The following is an 11,831-nucleotide window of genomic DNA, read 5'->3' as shown; positions in this document are numbered from 1 at the left end:
GGAGCACACTGGAGATTATGCATGCTTGCCTGACATTTGACAGATGCCCTTAGAAGGCTGAGTTTCCTTTTCATAGAGGCCAGGGGGTTGAGGAGGGTGGAGGGCTATACACATTTTTGAAGTGAGTGACATATGTTTAAATGTCAAGGTGGTCTTACTGAATCGCTAAGCACAACCCTTGTACATTGAAATAGAGACTAGGTGGGAAATGTCCTTTTTAGTTAGAGCTAAGAATTCACATCTTTTAATATTCTTGAACCCAGAGATGACATAGTCCTTCATTTGGAAGAGGAGCTGAATGCTGAAGATTAAATTTTGTTGCTAGTATATGCTAAGATTCCTTTGAAAGTCTCTCCACACATGAATAGTGAATAAAACATGTATTTTAACAGGTACTGCCAAAAGTGTGGAACTCAAGGAAGTAAACTTTCTCCCCTCCTTGCTCAGCCCCGTCCACACGGTGGTTGACATTGAGTGTTGGCACAGGAATGATGAGCAGATCCACAACTACAGCTAGGTTATGGGTTGAGTGTAAAGAAGATGAGTACTCAACGCTTAAAAGAATGGAAAATTCTACAGCCTGAGGTGAGTCCAAACCCTTTGGTTGTTTGCTTTGGCACCTTTCTTGGTTTAGGAAACATTCAGCATCTCAATAACAGGTCTTGAAACAAAGGACTTCAACATCATGTTTGGAATTTTTTAGGGCACCACAGTCATTCCCAAATTGAAAGAGTGAGGTGGCCTCAAAGAAGGGAGGTGCTTCAGATTTTGGAGCTGGCCATACGTCCTGCAGGAGTCCTGCCTGCAGAAGGAGCCACACACACTCACCTCTTCCCTTTCCTTCGCCCTGGGGCTTAGCAAAAGGAAAGTCCTGTTCTCAAACTGCATGCAAGTCTATCTTCAAGCATGTCTTCAAATCCCTGGGGCAGATGACCAGGGAACTGAAGTCAGAAATATGCTCCTACTCATTTCAGCAGGTAAAAATTGGAGGCCCTGAAAGTTAGCAAGTCGTTTTGGAGAATAACTGGCTTAAATGTAACCATTACTGGGTCTCCAATCCCTTTTAAAAACAACATAAAAATTCCTGTCATCAGTGTGGATGCAGGTTTGAACCTTTACAGGAGACATTACATCTGTTTTTAATTGATTCCTTATTTTGAGGTATTGTATATTAATTTCAGGCTCCTGTGGAGCTATCAGTAACAGTCAGAGTAAGGAATGGTGCAGGCAGCCCTGGTTCAAAGTTCAGCGCCCAGCAGTCTCTATCAATCTCAGACTTTATTTGTCCCGAGAAGATATCGCCAATTATGTCACGGTAGCTGGAGACAGATAGATATCTCCTTGGGAGGAAAATAAATAAACCCACCATCATTTTGACTTGTCATCTAAATTGAATTTGAACTCACCTCTCTAGAGAAACACGTCCACTGCATTAAACAACTAGAGGAATTAATGCTCTCATTGATCCTGCTCGTCATTACAGATGTGTATGCATCTGCATCCGACTTCTCCATCGGAGGGAGTCGAGCCCTGGTCCTGGAGGGGCAGAGTGTGCTGGTCCCTCCAGCTGTGCAAAACGAGGCCAGCCCTGCTGGTGGGCTCCCAGAGCCTCTGGGTTCATACTGACGTAAATAAGGAGAAGCAGAGGCTGGGGCACGGATGAGATGCAGAGGCAATTTCCCCTTATTAGTCTCAAAGTCTCCTCTTAAACACAAGCAGAAAGACGAAAATGAAAACAGTGTCAGCTAATGTTGATGAACGAGTTTAAAATTTATGTTATAAAATATATATAAGCAAGCTTACGGTTCACTATACATTTGTATGACACAAAGTTTCTAAGAAGAGTATCTATAATACGGAAGCAGTCCCTCTCTATCAGATCATAACTGCATGTCTCACAGAGGCTACAGCCATAGCATAGTGAAAGCTACAGTCACATATTCATTGGTTGCATCTGGACTGCCCTACTCAGACATTCTGAAATTAAGGACCTTAATTGACACACATTGTATCTACTGCCAGAAGAGGTTGTGTAGTTTTTGTTTTGTTTTGTGGGGTTTTTGTCAGTTTGGGTTTGGGTTTTGTGTGTTTGGTTGTTTGTTTTTTTTTCCTGGAAATTTTGTTTAAAAATCATTTGAAGATAGAGGATGAAGCACACAAAACTTGAAGGAGATCACATTTTTATTGTTGATGCTTCAAAATGTTAGAAGATTTTTTAAAAGTCTTTATGATTAGCTGACTAATCATATATATAGACATATAAAAGACTTAGCTCCTGAAGACTACTTTTTGCTGTTTTGTTTTGTTCCCGTTATATAGAATACCAGATTTTTTAAAGAGGATTAAAATAGACATTGATTAAAATGTATGAAAAAATTTGTTCCAGAACACTGAGAGCAACCTTTTTACTATATCAGTTTATACACACAAATTGACTTTCTGACTGATAAGGAGGGCAGGAGGTAGACGAGCAGGGAGGAAGGAACAGCATCCTAGGAGTGATGACAAAAGGTGCTGGAAGGATCCCAGATTATCAGCACAATGTAGGGAGGGGGTAGAGGACAGCATGCAAATGTCCTTTCCTGTGTGCAGCTTGTGTGAGGGCCCTGATGGATGTGGGGAATGAGGCTAAGCAAACACAATACTGACAAGCTGTAAAAGGGGGAGGTAGGTCATCAAAAAAACCCAGGAGACTGAGGAAGACAGACTCTAGTTTAAGTCCATCTTAATACTGGTTAAATTGTTTATTCCTGCTCTTTCTCCTTATTAGACTATTTCAGATCTTCACTCTGAGGCTGGAAAACTTACTTTGAAAGTTCAGGGGAAATCTATTCACAGGCTATTTTCTAATCCACCTTGAATTATAGCTAAGAAATTAAATCAGCCTCCAAACCTCCTACAGCCACCTCTTCTTCCCTCACCATGCACTTCTCATCGAGGAAGTGGCAAGGCAAATATGGTGTTGTCTGTTAATAAAATGCACATAGATAAAAGACATAAAATTAACATAACGCAAGCTTAGAAAATCACAAATTCTATTCAGTCTTCTGTTCTAGCAGCCTCCCTGCCAGTTATTAATTTGACCTTTACAAATGTTCTTTGTAGTATGTCACATGGTTGTAAATCAGCAATGCCTTCAAAACTTCACACAAATCTCAAAAATATAGTGTAAATTCTTTTAATGTAAAGTCAAGCATTCAAAAGCTGGTGATGCAGTTTATAACGTATTGGTCTCCATAGCATAGTTTTGCCTAAGGTTGAGTAGCAAGCATGGAGTGAAGCTGAAGGAGGACCCAGTTTACATGACCTGTAAGTTCCTTGGCTCCAGAGACACCTCTTTCTTCTTGCCACATGTTGCAAGGCTCACTTTCATTCCTGATTTCTAACCTCAAGCTTGTCTGAAGTAACATTTCTAAATTTCAGGTCTTCAAAACTGCAAGTAAAAAGACAAGAAGGAGAGGGTACTTCGAAGAATTGTGTAGCCCACGGTTTCTAGACTTTCCCATCCACAAGATGGACTATTAATATTTTAGCTAACAGAGTAACTGGTAGAAGTAATGTCTTCTTCTTTATCACCCATGCAGACATACAGAAATAATAGAAGAAAAACACTGGTTGATAGTATAATGGTTTATGCCATCTACTATCTGCTAGGCCGTAGATGAGCCCTGCAGACACTATCTGTGAGTGCTATTCATGGCTTGGTGGGTGAGTTCAGTCTAGGGGATACAGGCAAAACTGATGCTCATTTGGCACGTTCGTGCTGAAAAGCAGTGATATAGACCAGCTGACCCTTGGGTGTGACAAAACAGAGAAAAAAATGTAGTTTCTGTTCCTTGTAGTCTGATGTTAACTAGGACACGAACACGAACAACTTACCGCAGTTTAATCACTTGCTGCCTCTCAAGTGAGCCACGGTAAATAGGATGGCACGTACTCTCAGCCTGCAGCAGGGCTGAAGTAGGGTATTCCTGGGAAAACCTCAGCAAAAGCAGGACACCTAAAATCAGTCTGGGTCCTTAGTGCTGCCCTCAGACAACCCTTTTTAGCACAAGGAAAGACTCTGCTGAGTCCCCAGGATCCACACAACAAATGCAGCTTCTCTTTTCACCTTGCAAAACACTCCTGGCATGTGCGTTGTCCTCTTTGTGCTTTTTTTTTTTTGTGCCTAAATCTAATGATCCAGAGTATTTATGCACCTAAAGTTGTAGATAAGCATCAACATGCCTCTCTAAATCTGCCCAGATACTGTCACCAGTTTTCTGAACCGCAGACACCTTTGCCAATGCATTATCCCATTCGTCTTCCTTTAAAAAATGTTACAAAGCAGTTAACAGCTCCATGAGGAACTGTTGACATTGCTAATGTTTACGGATTAGAAAATGTTAATTCTCTGCAAATTATACTTAATTACTGTTGTCGGATAATAATTATTTTTTGTTAATAGAGCCTTAAATCTTTGAAAGCCTTAAATACTATATATCTCATTATGTTACACAGTACAAAACCAGTGAAACCCTTTCATTAATTCATTAATGATTAGTTGGAAAAGCAATGTGACAGATTATTATACATGCTACCAAGTACTATTAGTACACTGATATACACAGCTTAATTTAGAACTTCTATATTAGAGTTTTAGTTCTTCAACCATGGAAATTGAGTAGAAAATTACTATGAAGATAAATTTTCATTTGATATTTTTCCTTCAACCACATTTTCTACCATGTGCTCATTCTTTTTTACAATTCAAACAATAGGAAAAAAAAAATTAATGTCTAAAGATGGAGAACTACTTTTGTTTTTAAAGCTAGGTATGATTTAGTTAATGGACTTCCAGTCAGGCACTACATCAAAATCAGCAGTGCTGTACCTTTTGAAACTGGGAAACCCTCTCTCAACCCCATTGAGAGACTAGGCAGAACCGCTTAAGCAACTAAATCAAGCCTTTACTTCTGGACTTCTGCACTTTCCCAGTGCACAAATGCCACGAAAATCAGGCTAAAATGTTCATGAAAGGACTAAAAGGTTCATGAAAGGAAGCTGATGAACATCATCTTATTAGAGAGAGAAAGAAAGAACCAGAGAGACAATATGAGTCCTGTTGTCTACGCACTCTTGTCTCAAGTGGAGACAAGGGGTACACCCAGTATGTAACTTGTGCTAATACAGCAGTCTGGGATATGTTGGGCAAGTAGCACACTAAAAGCTCCTTGATCACCCCAAAAGCTCCTTTAACACCCCAGTGGCTCTGCTCTGCAGATCTACACCTCAGGCATAGACAGCAGCTTGTTTGGGTAGGAAAGCTGGGACCACGCAATGGGTGGTGAGCACTCGCTGAGCCAGGCTCTGTTCTGGTACCCCCATGCAAACAACCAGTCCATTCAGGTCATTGAGTCTAACTGAACTGATATTATCACTATGTATGAACAGCAGGTGACTGCAGAAAAAGATGCACGTATTTCTGCCTGAATGCACTCTTGAAGCAAAACCGAGCCAAGACTAAAGTCACATGCATTGATGCTTCATTTTTCTGAACTCTGAAAAAAAAAAAAAAGAGTCCAACTATACGAGAAATTGTCTTTAAATGAAGGCTCTGGAAATGTCTGTTGGTAAAGAAGATGTTTTGCAGAAGATCCTGCAGTAACTTCTGTTTTGTGGACAAGACTCTTTTTCTTCTCCTAAGGTGGAAGGAGAAATGCAGACCTCAACTCCTCTGCTTAAACAGAATATTATAGGAAAACCCATTGGGGCAACCCTTGGAGGATACCTGTCAGCGATCAGGCATTTTCTTCCTTTCCTATCCCTGCGTAGTGTTGGGCGGTCTTCCGTGGCTGCAGGACTCAGTTGTACCTACACTAAATAGAGAGCTCGAACTTTCCAGAAAATCTTTGTCAAAATACAGGCTTTCTGTTCCACTAGAAAGTCCAACCTCTTGAAATGTGCTTTGATCACATTGCAATATCAAGTCACGGAGCTATTATTACACTTGGGCCAATTAAAATTTGAAAAATTAAAACTTCACAACAATTTATTCAAATATTTTCTAATGTTGCATTCAACTTTTTAATGTTAAGTTTTAGTACAGAAAAGATGAAATCAGAACTCGGTAGTTTAAACAAGTTGAAGTCAAAGTTTCAACACTTTCACATAGGAAACACTGTTGATATTGAATGCCTGCAAAAATGTTGCAATTTCCTTGAGTCTACTGCCCAGCAGAAAGGTCTCCCATCAGAAATGTTTTGCATTCATGAAGTTATTCACAGCAAACAGTTTCACATGCTCTAATGAGCTGTATGTGAAGACAGAAGACATGCACTTAACCAACAATGTGTTTTCTCCACCCCGTACTCAATAGAATGCAAAACAAATTCCATTATTAGCTTCATTTACATCTTTTGGGGACAGTAATATACAGTAAACATTATTAGTGCTTTACATTGACATCTGTCTGTGGAAGAGGGACTCAGAAGTTAGTCTTACCACAGGGTATAAATTATCACCCAGATTGCGGCTGGGAACACCAGGAGTGGGGATGTCCCTGCAGGCCAGCCAGTCTTTGAGAATCTTTTCTAATGCTCATTGTAAATCCTGAAGATGTACAGAAAACTTCAGTTTCTGTGATGCTTTATAAACCACAGCAATACATTTAACACATTAGTAAAGGAGAAAAAAAGCCAAACAAACCCTAGGAACAATCCAGTTCCTGTCATCTCTCTTGATTTTTCACTTAGTATACTTCTTTATGGATTAAAAAACTTTTTTCTTCTTCTTCTTGTAAAGAGTGTTCATTGAAGCTTGGCCAATAGATGGTATCACTCTTTCCAAAGTCTATGCTATGGGAGGCCTATGGAAGCATATCTGCTCAAGGCATTCATGCAAATTATTACTTACTGCCCTATATGCTCATAAATTAATAGCTTCTCTGTGGATGAAAAACAGAAATTAGACAACCATTAAGGTTGAACAATGTATAAAGAATATTAAATATTAATATACGAAATGAAAAAATATTGCAAGAGATATGAATAGATACGCCAGGAGCATAACAAGCCAAACCTAGGAATGTAAATAATAAAAACATGTTTTCAGCTAGATATTCTGGATGGTTTAGTATTCAAATTAAAGTTTGTTTTCCCATTCAACAAAAACAAAACAAAAAGTATTTACCGTTGTTGCCTTATTTGCATGAGAGTTCATTTTCCTCCTGTGAACAGAAACAGATCTTTAAGCAGAGGCGAAGCAGGATGGAAAGGCCACTTTCTCATCAGTGTGTTTTTCAAGGAGCATTTCAGTGAGGTGTGGATGGCAGCTCTGCGAGTTCAAGAGCAAGAATACCCCTTACAATTTTAAGTGTTATTTGAATGAATAATTGCGAAGCTAGCTTGTGCATTTTAATGACTTGTGTCAGCAGCAACTATAAAATTGAAATGGAAATTGGATGAAGAGTTTACTTAATAGTAGGATAAGGTTGCCTGTTGCTAAAGCACTGCGGCTGACTGCGTGTGTCACTTGTCTCTGGCAGTGATGACTCTTGTCAGAGCCCCATCAGAGCTACAGAACCTATTATTTCACATGGTGCAGCAGCTGTAAAAAAATCGTGTTAAAAGGACCTGATGTGCGGATCCAAGTTCATTTTTGAAAACCATTACACTTCAGCCAGCTTCAGCTCAATTCTACTAATTCTGAACTAAATACTACCGTTTTGTGTCACCGTGAGAATTATTGTAAAAGCATTCTCTGTGGATTTTGACCTTGATCATAGATTGCTTCAACCAGATCAGTCCTTGATTCAGCTTCCTGTTAGGTCCTTTGGAGTGACAAGTGCACCCGTTATAAATACACATTTAGAGAAACATTGGGTGGAGCATGCCCTTGCGCCCATAGACTCAATTTTATACAATTTCATTTAGCCATTATGATGTTCATTTCCAAGAGGTCAGGCTGGACTATACGACAGGGTACTTTCCAAGAACTCTAGATCCACTCATCCCCATGCCCTCAGTGCGAATCCTACCAAGATACAACAGTACCCCACTTTAAATTCTGTAAACATAATAGTATGGCCTTCGCTTTAGTTAGAGTACTGAATCTGGGCTGTTCCCATGCTGTGGGCTGTTTTGTGGGATTCACAGGAATGAGAAACCAGTAAGAAAGGAATCTGGTATATTTGGAGGAGGCAGAAATTGTTCCTCGGGCTAGTCCCAAAACAGTCTAATGAACACAGATATCCGAGAGTTTCAGATGCAGATACTTGGTTTAATCAATACATGCACACTCTCTCACTTGTTCAAACGGAGCTTACCTGATAGGACACCCTGGCTCAGAAAATGATTAATTGCTAAAGCTTTTGATTAATATCTATCATGGAAAAAATCCCAACGTACATCTTAGGAAGGCAAGCTCTCAGTTCTGCTTGCAGTTTGAAAAAATCTGCAGCCTGACTACATTTTAATGCTGGTAGGGAAAATGTTTCAAATTGACTGCTATATTTTTATAAAACACAGTAAGTGCACAAGGCAAAGTACCAAACCTTCTGAAGGCACATGAGAGTAAAGTCTAGGTGTCATAGTGCGTGGGGCTGTGTCCAATTTAGAGAAAATCCAAAATAACATTGCGCAAGTGTACTATCAGTGATAAGGTCAATCAGGTTCAGCTCTAAAGGAGGTGGCATCTGTTACCTACCTCATGTTTTAGTAAATAGTCTGTTTTTTATGTGACAAGTGCAAACACAGATACAAATTAATGGAAAAAGAAAAGCCCCAATTGTCCATTTGTGTCACATTGCAAACTGCTGGGTGAAAAACAGCCCAGCATTATTTAATCATCCTGTTTTCCCGTTCCTTTTTCACTCATTACATTCATTACTGGTCACAAAAGACTGCTCACAAAACAGCTAGTGATTTTAATTTAATGCATCCTTTCTAAAACCTGCAGGGAAATTAAAGGAGGGAGCAACCTGGAGAGGGCTGGGGAGCAGGAGGGGGAAATGGGGTTTGGCACATCTGAAGCTTTAAATGCTAATAGTCAAATATTTCCCAAATAGATCTGAGCTGACCCTAGACACATTGGGAGGGCTTAACTCATTAGTTTGCAAATTGAGTCAAATTGACACCAGGAGTTTCCTTGCAGTGCCTTTAAATCTCTGATGGAGGCTGGTTAGTGACCTCTCAATCTGACAGGCCAACAGTTGCCAAACCATCTCAGTATCACAAAATCCAATAAAACAAACTACCCAGGCAGATCACCAGGGGCTGATGCAGGGGTTTTTTTTCACCACATTATGCAAAATGTTGTTGTTGCCACCTCCACCTAAATTTACAGGCACCATTGGTTTACAAAGAGATAACTAAATAAGAGAGCAGTAACCAACAAATCTAATCAGGACTGGGTGTAATATTTGGGAAGCATGACAATATTTGGCTGAGGTCATAGAAAGCTCATGGAGCACAGCTCACCTGGGGGGCATTGCTCCAGGAAACGGCAGCCTTCCTAATTGTTCCATGCTGGCCAGTACAGGGGCTTTCTTGGTAGATTTTGCTCTTTCAAGTCCTGTTTCTCCATCTGCTTAAATCAATAGAAAGGCTCCCACCGACTCTAGCAGGGTGAGAAGAGACAAAAATGCACTGTGAGGAAGGCTGAAAGGGGCAGCGCTGGCATGACCATGACAGAATCACAGAACAGTTGGGGTTGGAAGGGACCTCTGGAGACCACCTAGTCCAACCCACCTGCTAAAGCAGGTTCACCCAGACCAGATCACACAGGCATGTGTCCCAGTGGGTTTTGAATGTCTCCAGAGAACGAAACTCCACAACCTCTCTGGGCAGCCTGTTCCAGTGCTCTGGCACCCTCACAATAAAGAAGTTTCTCCTCATGTTTAGGTGGAACCTCCTGTGCTTCAGTCTGTGCCCGTTGCCCCTCATCCTGTTGTTGAGCACCACTGAAAGGAGTCTGGTCCCATCCCCTTGACACCCACCCTTGAGATATTTATAAGCATAAATGTCAGGACAGGGTGCAGCTCTGCAGCCAGAGGAGCAGGCTTATCTCCCAATCAAGGTGTTCACACCGAGGTCTCTGTCTGGGAGATGGGTGCCGATGCTGGCAGAACCTGGGAAGCTATTGCTCTGCCCAGACAGAGGTGCCCACTTTCCCCTGAGCTCCCTCCACCCAGGTCTCCGGCAGCTGACACGGGAGCCTCGGCGCCCAGCTCACCCCAGGCTCCCGCATGCTCCGCTGTCTGAACCCAGACATGCAAGGTGGCAGCACGCAGCTTTCAGCTTCACCAGCCCTTTCTGACAACTATTTGCTTCCTCTTCTAGCAGCAGCTGCCTGCTTCTGCCTAGAAATGATGCAGGAAGAAAAGCCTTGCTCTCACAGAAGAGCTCCAAAAGACCTTGATGGCTCTGCTGTTGAACAGCGGGGAAAAGTCTTGGTGACTCACTTCTACAGAAAGTTGTCAAGGATGCATCACAACAACAGTGCAAGATTTCTAGTTAGTTTTCAGAAATAATAGCACAGCAACATGGGAAAAAAAATATTACAAAAGTTTGAAAGGGCTGTTTAAATATGAGTTTAATAAGGCAGATTTGTCTAAAGCACACAGAGTAAAAGTCCTCCAGCACACTACTGTATATTACTTTCCTTAAGATGCAGTCCAAAGTCTATTGGTCTTGACTTCCAAGTGACTTGGCTTGGAAATCAGTCTCAGTGCTTATTTTTCTTTTTTTTTTTCATATTCAAAGTGTGGTTCTGGTGTTTTACTCAAGGCTGTCCAAAAGATTTCATCTGTATTCTCACACCTTCTACTCCCTTCTGCCAGAAACGTGTCTGCTTTGATGCCCTAGTCAAGTAACTCATGAGTTACCAGTTAAATGCTCACTTGTAACCATAATCAAGGAATGAAGGCAAACAGCCTTGGGACATCAATGAAGCCATGCAGTTCTTTTGACAGACCATATCCTAAAGTACAGCCTGTTGAACACAAAAGAGAAAAATATGTCCTTCAGAAATATTCCTCTGCATCCTAGTGCTGAGGATATGGATTCAGGAACTAATTACTGCTGGCTAGCTAAAGTGTCAATGTGCCTCACAGCTGGCTTGTTTTAGTTGCTCCTCACAGCAAATTCTCTCTCTCTAGGCTGGTTGTTTGACCCTTGTTTACTTGCTGAGGAGGAAACTCTCCCGTGTGTATCCCACAGTAAGAAATGGTGTACAAGCAGTTACTGCACGGCAGCTGGTTTTACGCTAAGTTTACACCTTCTCCACCCTCCTAGTAACTTGTTTGTGTGACTATCCCATCAACTTAGAAAATCGATTTAGCAGCAAAGACAGGGATAGTGAGCTAGGCCTAATAAAGGACTTCAGCACTTCTATACCTAAGTGTCTGGCCAATGTGGAGACTAAAGCCCAGTCCAAAATCTCTGCTCAGTGTCTCCATCACATCCAAAGCGGGTACCATGGTTTGTCCTGGTGGTAGCTCGGTATTGCCTTGTGGGTGACTGCAAATCATTCCTCCAGTGCTGTAGCATGAACTGTGTCACCTTTAGCTTGATTGTTTACCCAGCAAAATAATTCTGCAATGCAATCTGGTTTTGTTATCCTGGTTGGAGTTCCTGTTTTCCTGTAAAATTGTATTTCTATAAATAACTGGACACAATTTGCCTTTGGGGTTGTGGGGGGAGGGAGAAGGGAGAGAAGGCCGTAGGAAAGAGATGTTGAACACTTCAGTCTGCTCTGCATCATCGCTTACTTGCTCTCCTTTGTCTTTTGCTGATGGGTGTTATATTATTCTCCTTTTATTTCTCTTGTGTTGAAGAACCTTTTTTGCTTGC

General features: G+C 41.2%; 1 long non-coding RNA gene across 1 annotated transcript; it reads right to left on the bottom strand.

Moving 5' to 3' along the window:
• Window positions 1–3,162: 3,162 nt before the first annotated feature.
• On the bottom strand, window positions 3,163–7,301 carry LOC135579054 (uncharacterized). Its single transcript, XR_010471362.1, has 2 exons — window positions 7,171–7,301; window positions 3,163–3,433 (listed from the first exon to the last, which is right to left on the bottom strand). It is a non-coding gene; the product is annotated as an uncharacterized LOC135579054 (long non-coding RNA).
• Between the last annotated feature and the right edge of the window lie 4,530 nt (window positions 7,302–11,831).

Source organism: Columba livia, chromosome 1 (genome assembly GCF_036013475.1).
Source record: "Columba livia isolate bColLiv1 breed racing homer chromosome 1, bColLiv1.pat.W.v2, whole genome shotgun sequence".
NCBI lineage: Eukaryota > Metazoa > Chordata > Aves > Columbiformes > Columbidae > Columba > Columba livia.
This window is presented reverse-complemented; position numbering and strand designations above follow the sequence as displayed.